The sequence below is a fragment of the Maylandia zebra genome, linkage group LG7 (genome assembly GCF_041146795.1).
Source record: "Maylandia zebra isolate NMK-2024a linkage group LG7, Mzebra_GT3a, whole genome shotgun sequence".
NCBI lineage: Eukaryota > Metazoa > Chordata > Actinopteri > Cichliformes > Cichlidae > Maylandia > Maylandia zebra.
The window spans coordinates 56,476,218-56,489,281 of record NC_135173.1 but is presented as its reverse complement, the minus strand read 5'-3'; positions in this window follow the sequence as shown (position 1 = coordinate 56,489,281).

Below are 13,064 nucleotides of genomic sequence, written 5' to 3'. Positions count from 1 at the left end.
TGGCTGAGCTTCTACAAGCCAATCCCTTCTTTTCATATTAAGTCTCTGAAAATCCAGGCAGTCGCTGGGCAACTCGGTGGTCTGGTCTGGGAAAGGGTTTGTAACATGTTGTTTTACTAGAGAGGATTTCAGCTGATGATTAAATGGGGCATACTAATTATTTCAGACTTGGAGAATCTGTGAGTCATTAAGAAGTGAGGAGTCAAGAACTAGAACCACGAGTCAGATAGGGCTGATCATGCAGTAATGTGATTAAATCACATCCTCTTTTGAGCTGAATATTCCTCGTGGGTCAGCAGCTCCAAGTGGGTAAAAAGGAAGGAAACAGCTGCTCCATCAGGTGCCACACACTTCTCTGGGGGCAGGAATATTTATTCTCAGCGAGGTGAAAGAAAGTATTAGATTTAAAAAGGCATGAGATTTTTAACAGTTGGTTGTTTGGTAGCTCTGATTGTAGTTTTCTTCCTGTTACAACCAGTGGTTTAACTGTCACAAAGAAACTTTCTCCATACGGATGTGATTGTTGATCAGTTGCATTTCTTGCACAATAATTCGTTCAGAAGGCCGGACTATAGGCTTGGATCAGACTATGATCTGCCTTGCGTGCCCTCTGCTGGTGGTCTATGGTGTAGATAACAGATAAAATTCCCTCTCTTTATCTCTGTGTATGGGTGAGTGGATTTATCCCATACAGGTCCAACAGCTCGGACTATGTATAGTTGATATCTTGGAAAGGTTCTTCAGAGAAAATAAGAAAAAAGCATTAGAGTTTTTCACCAGTGAAAGCTTTCTTTTTCACATGACTGTTCATCATTAACTTTTTTCAGTTTTTTTCTGTCTAATATGAAATTACTCTTCTTATACTTGCTCTTCACATAGTTTCTCTTCATTGTTAGTATAATCGCCCAGCTCACTCTCACTGCCTGTGCACTCTGAACCTACACTTTTTTCAGAGTGTTGTTGTTGCTTGTTTAACCACAATAATGGTTAACTGCAACAGGTTTTGACATGTCTGAGTCATTATGTTTAAGGTATGACATTTGTACTGTAGTAAACTGTACTGTAGCTTTGGTGACTGTGACTGTGGCTCAGGAGGTTGAGCAGGCCATGTGCTAGTTGGAAAGTTGGTAGTTCAAACCTTGGCTGCTTCAGTCTGTATGCCAATGTTTACTTGGAGAAGATACTGAACCATGAGTTGCTCCAGATTGGTGAGATGAAAAGCAGTTAATTGTTGGGGAAAAAACAAACAAACTGGTGCATGAGATGTTGTATAAAGCATATGAAGGGAAGGTGGGGTAAGTTCAAGTCCATAAAGGGCTTCCATGGTTTTTCAGATTGCTACATGCAGAAAATTAAGTTTGAGCTTTTGCAGTTTTAGGGCTTTGCATACTTTTTTAAATTACATATGTTAGGTTGTTTAAAGCACAAAGCTCTTTAAGACCAGAACTTTTCATGTACTTAGAAAATCACTTTTAAATGTCAGGTGACATCAAAGACTTATGTAAAGATACTGAAATTCATTGTTTACTTCCTGGAAGTCAGTGAGAGTTTTACCAGAAGCTGTGTGAAATCTGAATGGTGTTATTTATCAAGTCTGAAGTCTGGAGCAGTTAGTGGCCACCCTCTGCTACAGTCTGTTTCTAGTTTATGTGTCTAGTCAGAGTTCTGCCCTAACATCTGCAAGAATGGCCTCACGGGAGAGCTGAAGATCTATATGAAAACGCTCCACACTAAGTTGGCCTCCTTTGGTCAATTGGTTGTGCTTATAAGTTTAGCTGTTGCTCTACTTTTGCTATTCTCTTATTTAGTCCCTCTGGCTCACAGCATTGTGTGTCTGGTCAAAGTTAGTTGGAGGGTGGCTGTCCCATCAAAAATATTTAAATTATGGTGGGTAAAATAATTGAAACACATGCCATTATGTAGTAAAGCAGTAAATATACTGTCACAAGTGAAATAATCATAATTACTATAATTTGATGTTTATATAGCACCATGCAAATCCAGCTGTGCATTGCTTAATAGCAGTAAAACACAACTGTTTATTAGTAATAATGTTGAAGGGGCCTGCAAATGAACTCTTTATGATTTTAACTGTAACTTTAACTGGAGTTGTAAAGGATTTTTTAAAAATACAAAATTAGTATATCAAGGGTTTAAAGCATTAAAATACAACCTCATTGTTGAGCTGTTTATGAGTAAGTGTGTAAATGGACTTTTTGAAGAAGTTTATACTGAACTAAAGAAGCCAATTTCAATTGGAGGAAAGCACCTGTCTTTGCTAGGTGAGACCAGTAGAAGGCAGTGTGGTAGTTTGGTTAAGTAGGGTATATGTTCAACATCTCCTTATCAGCTCTGCCTATTTCCCCTATACTAAGGAAATACAGCACTATTGCACATATTGCACTATAAATAAGCCTTTTTTGTTTAATCTATAAATTAGATATGAAATAAAAAAAGAATACAGCGTGCATTAGAGGAAAGCAATGACGAAAGTGATTTAGTGCAGTAAATTGCTTGATCCAGATGCTGTATTTTCATAATAATTAGTGGTCTGTGCCCTCGGGCTCATTGTTTGATAATCCAACCAAAAGCCCGAGGTGGCATGACACACACATTCAGTCTTTCACACCTGCAGTCACTCATTAACGTACTTTGTCAAACCACAGTTACTAAGCCCTTTCCATAATTGATTTACAGAATCAAGCTTGACTCCTGTGAGAGGATACACTGAGCCACTGAACTGTGTGAAACCTCGCAGTGGAGACACTCTTTCACAGGTGCTGTAATAAGCATGGCAGTATCCCAGCCGTCGCGCTATTTCACGTGAGAAGCATGATTACTCATGTGAGATGGAGATGCCTATTTGCCTCCTGTTATTTACCACTTGCTGCCTACTGTTTTGCTGCTGACTAATTTACTAAGTTTAACTAAGTGTTGTTAAAGCTAAGAGAGTTTAAAGAAATGAATTAGCTACAAAAGAAGGAAAAAAATTCAAGCCAAGAATTTGATTGAATGTTTTTATATTAATGAAAGGAACAAAAGTTTGCAAAAATATTTTGATCAGTTATGACAGATGACATGTTTAAATCAAGGCCATCTTTTACTTGGTTTGTTTTAACCTACATGGGGACAGAGTTGGCATCTCTTCTTTAAATACGGAAAAGAGGCAAAGAAAGAGTGAGTTTGGATTGATTTTTTTGCTTGTGGAAGAAATAAAGCAACAAAAGATCAGAGGTTGTTCCTCAAAATCTTATTTTAGGCCCCACATACCATTTTAGTCCTGAACTGAACAGTTACATAGACCACATAAATGTAATGCTAACATTTATAAATATAAAGCATTTTACTCAAACCAGTAAGAAAAACAGTATCAAGATACAATGAAACATGTGGTTACAGACCATCTATAATGCTGAAAGTGACATAGTTCAGTTTGTTGGGTTTTTCTCTGTATGTATTATTGTAGGGTCTACCTTAAAATATAAAGCGCCTTGAGGTGACTGTTGTGATTTGGTACTGTATAAATAAATAAAATTGAACTGAATTGATGTCAAGGGAGTACTTGCGTCTCCCATAGAAGAATAATACATATATTGATCATTTTCTTGAATAAATGACAAAACATCTATGTACCGGTAACATTCCTTTTGGGGTTGTTAATGTCAATTGTGTGACTTTTATCAAAGATAAATGATAGGTTTGTAGCTTGAACCTATTCGCTGGAACGTTAAGGACAATTTGCTACGCAGCAAAAAGCAAGAGACAAGGCACCAAAGTTCTCTGGTTTACTCATGCATGAGGGAGACCTGCCTGGAGCTAAGTGTCGTCCCACCACTTGACCTCTGTCAGACTCTCAGCCAGGTTCCCCATAGCACTCCTTTTATTGTGGTTACATGAATATGCATAGGGTCATTAACATATAGCATCTTGCATACGTATACATGTGAACAAAGAATACTCTGTGTGTGTGTGTGTGTGTGTGTGTGTGTGTGTGGTACTGCTGATCAAAGGGTCATATAACATGAAAGCACAAAAGCAAACATCCTTGGTCAGGAAGAAGGTAGCCTCCCCCTCACCCTAGATGGTTCACCCTAGATAACATGGTGAAGAAGTCCAGCAGTTCATCTAAACAAAAAGCACTTAGACTAGAACAGACGTAGCTACGTTAATCCTACCATAAAACAATAAAACAAGGTACGACCTCTCTCATGCTCCTAGGATGTAGGTGTGCATTCCAGTGTGGAATACACACCAAGCCTTTGTAGCCTGCTAAAGATCACACATCCTATCACTACACAATTGATTATACACCTCTAAGCATATATGGTTAAATGTTTCCTAATACAAATGACAATAATAAAATCTAAACCCATCAATAATCAAATGTTGTCCGAAAGAAAAACATTTTCATTTGATAAACTTGTTTAATCAAATTTCATTGGTTATTTGATTTGATATGACTTAACATAAAGAGAAATATTTTTAGGTATCAATCTGCATGTTGTCTATTAAGGATGCAGCATGTCTGAGTAAAGCACTGAATACCGAGAACGAGGAACATAAACAGAGTACATTTTTTACACTATGCCAGCACATGTGGGTGTGTCCCCTCCTCATGCCATTCCTATTTTAAGGACAACAGAGCAGAACGGTAGCAAGCAGTGGCCTGAAATATAGCTCATTTGTCAGTGACACAGGAATGCTTTGACCTTCCCAAGGCAGGCAGGCTTTGCCAACTCAGCAGTTTCTCTTTCTAGTCGAATTATAATTGTCATCCGCATGAGTGAAAATGGCTCCCCACTTACACGGCAGAGAAATACTGCGCACATCAAACAGACAAGCCCATAAGAGTGCCAAACTGGGGGAGTGCAGGAGGTCTGGAAAAACAGGCCATAGTTTCTGTCGGTGCTGCAGAGAAACAAAAATAACAATCATTGATGAAAACTTCAATATCCAACACATAATAGTAAGTGGACGGGTTCCTATATTGCGCTTTCTTTCAAGTATTCACACTCTGATGGATGCACGGAGAACAACGTTGGGTTAGTGTTTTGCCCACTGACATCTGTCATGCAGCCTGGATCAACCCATCAATCTTCCAATTAGTAGGTGATCTGTTCTACCTCCTGAGCTACAGCCACCCTTAATAAAGACTAGGATCACCATTTATCTTCAAGTCTTAACTGTTCTAAACTGTGGATAGCAAAAGATGCAGATTGATCACTCAAGAAGAGTGATCATATCCTTTGGAGATGATAAGTAAAATTTTATTTATATTAAATGTCTGGCCTTTCAGAACATCCTTCAATTTTTATGACAGTGAGAATGGAGAATTCTCACTGAAAACTTTCTGACCAGGCAGTCTAATCACTAAAATGGTCTGTACTAAATTTGTACAGAAAAAAACGTTATAGCCTAACCATTTGTAAACGATACACTTCATACTTAAGCATAACAGACTTGCAATGGCTTAAAATTGTCAGTTAATATTTATTTCAAAGCCAAGGTATCCTTTCTCAAATTACCAGCAGCACCATTATTATCAGGCAAAACACATGATACTCACAATAAAAGGGATGTAACTTTGACAGCTGTCTGATTTGAACTATTTTAAATATTTTTTTAATTGTACCCAATTAAAAGAATCTTCAGCTCACGGAGAGTTGTATACAGACATATATGCTATACATTTTTCACAATCCATATATGTCAGCTTTATCCAGTGTCAGATGGCATGCTTGAGATGGAGTGCTGCAGAGGTTTAACAGTTATAGCAGTTATAAAAGCAAAGGAATTTTCTGACAACTGGTATGTAGACAATCTTTACAGCTTCAAAAACAAACAAACAAACAAACAAACAAAAAAACCCTGAACAAAACAAAACAAACAAACAAACCCCCCACAGAGACTATGGGGTCTACAGTAGAGCATCATATTCTATAAAATTGTGTGTAGGCTTAATTAAAAAGGGGGATGAAAAAAGGTTTTGTATTAGGAAAACAGCTGGTTAAACTTATATTTGGTCAACCAAATTATTTCTGTAGATCTACTGGTATTACAAAAAGACAGAAAGAAATTATCCAGTGAGCAGTGAGTGAGCTGGGAGACAGTGCCTTGTTGAGGCCAGAGGTCAGAGGAGAATGTACTAATAGGAAAGCAACGGTAACTCAAATAATAATAAATCCGAGCAATAGTAATAAGTGTGCCTTTTGGCATAGGCACACTTAATGACCATTTATTACAACCAAGGTATGCAGAAGAGCATATCTGAAGAAAACACTTTTCACTTTGAAGCAGATGGGCTACAGCAGATGAAGAACACATCAGTGCCACTCCTCGTAACTAACAAAAGGAGCCTGGCTCAAATGGGCTCACCAAAATTGGAGAATTAAAAAAAAAAGTTGCCTGATTTGATGGATCTTGGTTCCTGCTGCGACAGCCCCTTAGTACCAAATGAGCATAAACACCACAGCCAATCTGATCCTTACTTGCTTGCTGGACTTTATTTGCTAATGCTAGCTATGTTTCCATACAGAGTACCGATCATAACAATTTGCATGTCCAAACAACCACAAAAAACTGCTGGCCCCTCAGTTTTACTATCTCCAGCCTTTGTAAATGGGCCTTGTACATGCCTATTGAAATGACAGACAGTACAGATTTCAATGGCTCTGAGTCAAGCAGAGTCAAACCCACTTAGAGACAATAGCCAGCTGTAGCCACAAGATGACTTTAATGCCTATTTATTAAATAGCAAATGTTTCAAAACAAACCACATTTAAATAAAAGAAAGGCATTCATTTTTAATCCAGGATTGACCGTGCCTGTAAATAATTAGTTTATTGGTTTACATGTTAAACAGTAAAAAGCAGATGAATCTTTAAATAATTCAAAAAGGTAAAGCATGAGTGAGCTTGAAATTATTTATGAGTCTGGTTTAATGCACCACAGCAGGAGTACCTCTTACATAAGATGGATTGCTGTTGCAAACAGGAGCTAGGTGTCCTTCTCTCATTTTGTATTCAAATAGAAGGCTAGGTCTTAGAAAAACAGTGTTTGTAGCACTTGTTGTCGCAGTGACAGAGGATGGGAGTATTATTAGTATTAATATATATTAATACATATATGAAGTGTTAATATAATAATATTCATATTATGACTGAGCTGTTGATTTTACAGATCTGTGCTGACTAACTGACAAAAAGAAAGTTGCCTGAAAATTCCACCCCACCCATATTCAGTCTGAATATCTGCTAAATCGTTTACATGAGTCTATACTGAAGATGCTTCTTAACCTTCAAAAGGCTGTTGATAGCTTATGAGAAAGAGGCATCTGAGGTGGAGCTGCTGAATATGAAGTCTGCCTTTAGAGATCTTTAGTTCAGTCAGAAAAAGGGGAAAAAAGAAGAGCAATAAAGAACCATATTATCTCAACACTGCAATTTTATATGGAGTATCTGAGTATTATTTAATAGTTTCTTACTCTGTGCTGTGTTTACCAAGTAGTCTAAAAATACTGTGATCTGCAGGCTGTTATTCAGTGCACAGAGAGATAGTTTCAGGTTTAAATAACATAAAAGACTGAGGCAAATAGCCCAAAGGGAACCAGTCGACAGCTTCACAACACTGTGCAAGATTGTTAACAGCATAGACATGAATCTGTAAATACAGTTATTGTTTGCACCATAGATGAAGAGTAATAGTAACAATCATACAGTGAGTATCCAAGGAATGTTTGAACCCAGCCTGGTAAAAACGCTTCATCTCCTCCATTTTAAAACACTTAAATTGGGTGACAAATCAAAGGAAAATCAGATTCCCAGACCCTAGTAGTTCTTCATTCAGTTTTTAGATTTAGTGACTGTGAACGCCTTGGCACATAGTGATGTGCAAAAAAATGTTTTTCTCAGGGTTATGTTCATCCAGTGATTCAATAGCTAATAGGACCATCTTAAGTAACTTCAAGCAATAATTTTAGAACTTTATCCATCTCTCACATTTTTGTGGAAGAATTTAGAATACTTTAGCATACAGAGGACTTTGTTGTTCATTCTGACTGCAAGATGTCCGGTGTGTAAAACAAGCTCAAATCACCACCCAAAGCGGTTGTGGTCTCATCTATCTCATACATTGGTCTCATATATCCAAAAGACATTATTCCTGAAGTCTTATGATTTGATCACATGCAACTTTGCACATGTAAAACCTTTTTCACAAGATTGTATGATTCACAACATTTTTGTGCTCATCAAATAATTCAAAGAAGTCCTGCTGAAGGAGGTATTGTCATCCTGGAGGAGATCACTCACATCACTATAGAAAGTTTTCATATATTAAAAGAGATGACTCAGGGGGAAAAAAAGATGTTAAAATGCTCTGTCAAGCTCATTTGGATGCTGATAAAGTTGCTGGAATGCTAATAGAACCAGCAATTTCAAATAGTGCTCACTTTGTAGTTATATAGAGCAAGACACTGACTTCTAACCAACACTACTCATCCACACACCTGTTTCATACGGTCTCCATTACATATAGCTCCCTCCCACGTCACTCTTAGTTCATCCAAACCAGCTATTTTCCCCACTTATTTTCTGATTACTTACTAGCAGCCTATGCCAGTAGTTGCAGGGTGATAGTAGACTCTGCAATAACTGGAACTGGTACATGCTGGACAGGTCAACAGTCTATAGTCACAGAGCTAAAAAAAAAAAAAGAGATGTCCAATTTAAAATGACCAGTTAACCTAACAGGCAAAGGTTTGGACACAGACACAGAGAGAACATGCAAGCTCCACACAAAAAGGCCTCTGCCTTCTTGCTGCTTCTGTAGCATAGATTTTTTTCTATGACCCTCTCTAAACAGTTGGCAGTCGAAGCATTAGTCATGAAATATTGTGGGCAGCATTTGTTTGCTATTTAAATAGACTCTCTCTTCAAAAATCGGACTTGAATCCAGGACTAAATGGATAAAATGTTGATTTTTTTTTGTGTGAGGTCAGATATGAAATGGTTAGGTGGATAATGATTTGGAGCACTGCTGAAATTGTATGGCTGGTTGCAGCTGTCCTAACTTAAACTTTTTAGACTTTCCTACATTTAAAAGACCTCTTGGTTGTAATCCCCCCCCCACCACACACACACACACCATCCAATCACCTGATAGTGTGCTCATTTGTGTGATTATGAAGCTAAAGGCGTGGATGATTATACTGGGACAGTAATGGCTGCAGTGGGTTCTGGAGAACATTATCTACACACTAAATACAGCAAGAGGAGTCCTAATGGTATTCCCCAACCCAGATGGAAACTAATAGGGCTACATTCTTAGCTTTTACAACTAATAGCAGTTTGTTAAGGGAGTCTATGTGTTCATGCATTTAACCTTTCAGCTGAAGAAAGTGCTGAAGTAAAGATATACAGTCACAGCCAGATTCAACACCCGAGGACTTCCCAGCTGTGAGTCATACAATGGTTTATTGATGTGTGAGGCATGCAGGAGTGGGAGGGAAAGCCGTCTTGCAGGAATCTCCAGAGTCCCTTCACAGTTCACCGGCCTCATTCTTTTTTTTTTTTTTTAATAAAGAGGGATCCTCAGCATAGTGCAGCTCTACTTGGAAAGATGATGACATGCAACAAAACCCCCTTGCAACATTTGTCTCATTTATCTTTCTCCCATCTACTTCATGTTTTTGCACAAGCGCTCTCCAACCATATGTCCCAGTTTTTTTTTCTTTTTTTGCAAACCTCCCACAGCAATATTTGTGCATCTCTTTGAAAGGTTGACATTGTTACTAAATGAGTCAACAGTCAACATTTCCATGTATACTGCTCTTTGTGACATAAAACAATTCAAAATACCTGTCATTTTAACCAGAGTCGTTTTCAAAATAATACATCCAATTTATTCTTTGTGTATTTTTTCTGTCAACTGTAAAATGGCTAAATAGAAGATTGGAAACTGGTTCTTGGAAACTGCAAAGACAAATGAGAGAAAACTGGTATGGGAGGATTTTGCCTCAGCTGCGGAAGGCCACTGGAAATACAGACTCCTTGGGTTATTGTGAACTGACTAGACCATGTAGAAATTTCACTTCTGGTCTGAATAGCCCAGCTGCTACTTGTGCACATAGATCACGTATCTATTCCATTTCTAGCATGAATACACCCTTCAGCTTTTGAGGACACCCATGACTCATTGCCTTTGTGAGAACTTTCTAACTTTACCCAGTGACCCTGGCCACATGGACATCCATCTCATATTTATGAGATCGTATGTGATTATTCTTAGCAAAGCAGTGCATGACTGGACCAAGTTTGGAATATAATGTAAAATAACCTAAACTGTTATTTCCCTGGAAAAGAAAAGGTATAATAAAGATATTTTCTTCATGTTATTTTTATTGCACATCATGGCATTGAAAATTTGAATGCAGACGGTGATATTTTAGCCTAGTAACTTCGTTACAACTTCCTGTCTTATCCATAGACTGTTTTATTTTTGTGACATAGATAGCTAATATTGGCTTAAACGTGCCAGCTTTCTATAGCTGGTGTGAATCCTGCCTGTGTTTATGTCTATCTGAAACTGATTGCTTCATATAAAGCCTATTAACATGGATTTTGATTATACTTCACTATATTTTAGATGCAAAATTTTTACTTTGTACTCTGTGCCACTAAGTTTAAGATACTTAATATTTTGTAGAGCTTAAATATATAAATACACAAATAATTATGCTGTATTATAGTAACATAACGAAAAAGGTTCAGAATAAAACCTAAATGTGGTATGTTGTTTAAAGATCCATTGTGGATTAATTTTGTCACACTTTTTTAAAGTTAGCTTTTTATTTTTAATCTAATTTATTGCCTTTTAAAAGTCTATTGAGCATAAAAAGTCAGCTTTAATGTGATGCTGCTTGTGCTGTGCGTCCACAACACAAGACTAGTCTACTTTGTAATCCATTTTTAAATGCAGAGAACATTTCAGTTTTTGTTTTTAGTTTTGTAACAACCACTTTTTCTGTGTTTTATAAAGTTATATTAACCTCCACATCCACTATTATTAAATCAAAAACAATAAAATGTTTGTCCTTATTCTTTTCTTTAAATTTAACAATCTAATTAGTTCCCAGAACTCGAAAAAATTGAGGAAACTCGTTGCCTCAAAAAAATTGAGTAAAGCTTAGCTAAAAATGACTAAATTAGGACAACTTATTTATTTTGAGTACTCTGTACAAGCTCATTTGTTCCCAGAACTCAAGAAAATTGGATCAAGTTTACGTAAGATGACCAAGTTAGGGCAACTTACTCATTTTGAGTACACTGTACAGCCTTGTTAGTTCCCAGAACTCAAAAAAATTAAGGAAACTCGTTGCCTCAAAAAAAACCAAGTAAAGCTTACTTAAGATGACTGTTAGGACAACTTATACAGTGCAAGTCTGCAGTATTAAGAATAACTTGATATTTCTGACTGTACAATACTAATTGTTTACTTACTGACAAACATTTCAAGTTCAACTAAATGAAAAAACTATTTGTGGTAACCTGAATATGATTAAAAACAATTAACAACACTTTTTGTAAGGATGTTAAAATGAGCCCAACTTTTATTTTCAAACAGAACAAAGTATAACAGCCAACATACTGGACACTGTTCTGCTGAACAACAAACAGTTATATTGCCATCACTGTTATCTTACAATGAAACAAAGTCTCAGATGTAATTATTCTGAAAATAAGTTTAGGCCTACCACAAGTTTGTTTTGTACTTACTTATATAATCAAAATAAAATATTTATTGTTCACAAGTGCAGTCTCTGATTTAAACAACACATTTGCTTTGTATTCCTACACATGAGCTGGAATGTTGTAATATTTTATGGATGGCTTGTTTCGAATCCAGGCATTACTGCCTGAATGACTATCATGGATCGAGGTGATCCAAATGTAGGTGCAGAAGAAAGTCTTTAACTTCCCTTAAGTACAGTGGCAGTGGATGTGGGTTGGAGATGCAATGAGCTTGAACCTGCAGGCGACCATCTTCACTCTAAGAAATAAAATGTTGCATTTACTCCACCCAGTTATGTCAACCGGTTCCACATAACTGGGTTAGTGAAATATAAAATGTATGATACACTTAATTTGAACAACAAATTTTAAGTACATCTGTCAAGCTTTGGCTAATTAAATGCAAATCACAAGAATGGTGTTGTATTAACTAAATATCATAATGTTGATCTAACTAACATGTTGACTTAAATTGACAACACTAAATAAAATCTACTCAACCAAAACAAGCCCTACTTACTCTATAAAATAAGATGTTGCATTTACTCCACCCAGTTATGTCAACCGGTTCCACACAACTGGGTTAGTGAAATCTAAAATGTATGACACATTTAATTTGAACAACAAATTTTAAGTACATCTGATAAATTGACTAACCCTAAACGAGCTCTACTGAAACTATAGGATTAAATTACTTACTCTATTTAAAGTAAATTGAGTGGGGTGCCCCCGGCCTCTCGGCCTGGGGCTCGGTCACTCAGGCACGGCTGGCTGCCGGCGGAGCTCACGGGCGCGTCACTGCAACTCCCCCTGGCTTCTGCTCCGCAGCTGCTGAGTGAGCCCTCATCTGGGACTCTCCTCAGCTCTTTCTGGGACAGTGGCGCGGCTGCCCCTCTGTTGGTCTTCCTTGGTCTCTTGTGTTCTGGGGGCCTCTGGATGTCTGGAGTTTTGATCTCCTCCATACCTGCTTCATGCCCTGGAGGACGGGGCTGTGGCCCCCCCCACACCCTCTAGCAGATTATTACAAGAAGGAACCTTTTGAAAAACAAAAAACAAGCGCGTCCATGCTCACAGGTGTACACACGGGTGATCACACCCACAAACTACACCCTTTTTGGCTCCTACCTCAAAGCACACTGTGTTCTGTTGATCTTATGTGCTGCACAATGATGTTTAATATTTGGTATTTGCTGTCATATTCCCATATATCATTGTGATGTTGTTTGTTTTGTTGCTCTTGTTCTCTTCTGCATGTTTTCTTTTTTCTTTCTCAGC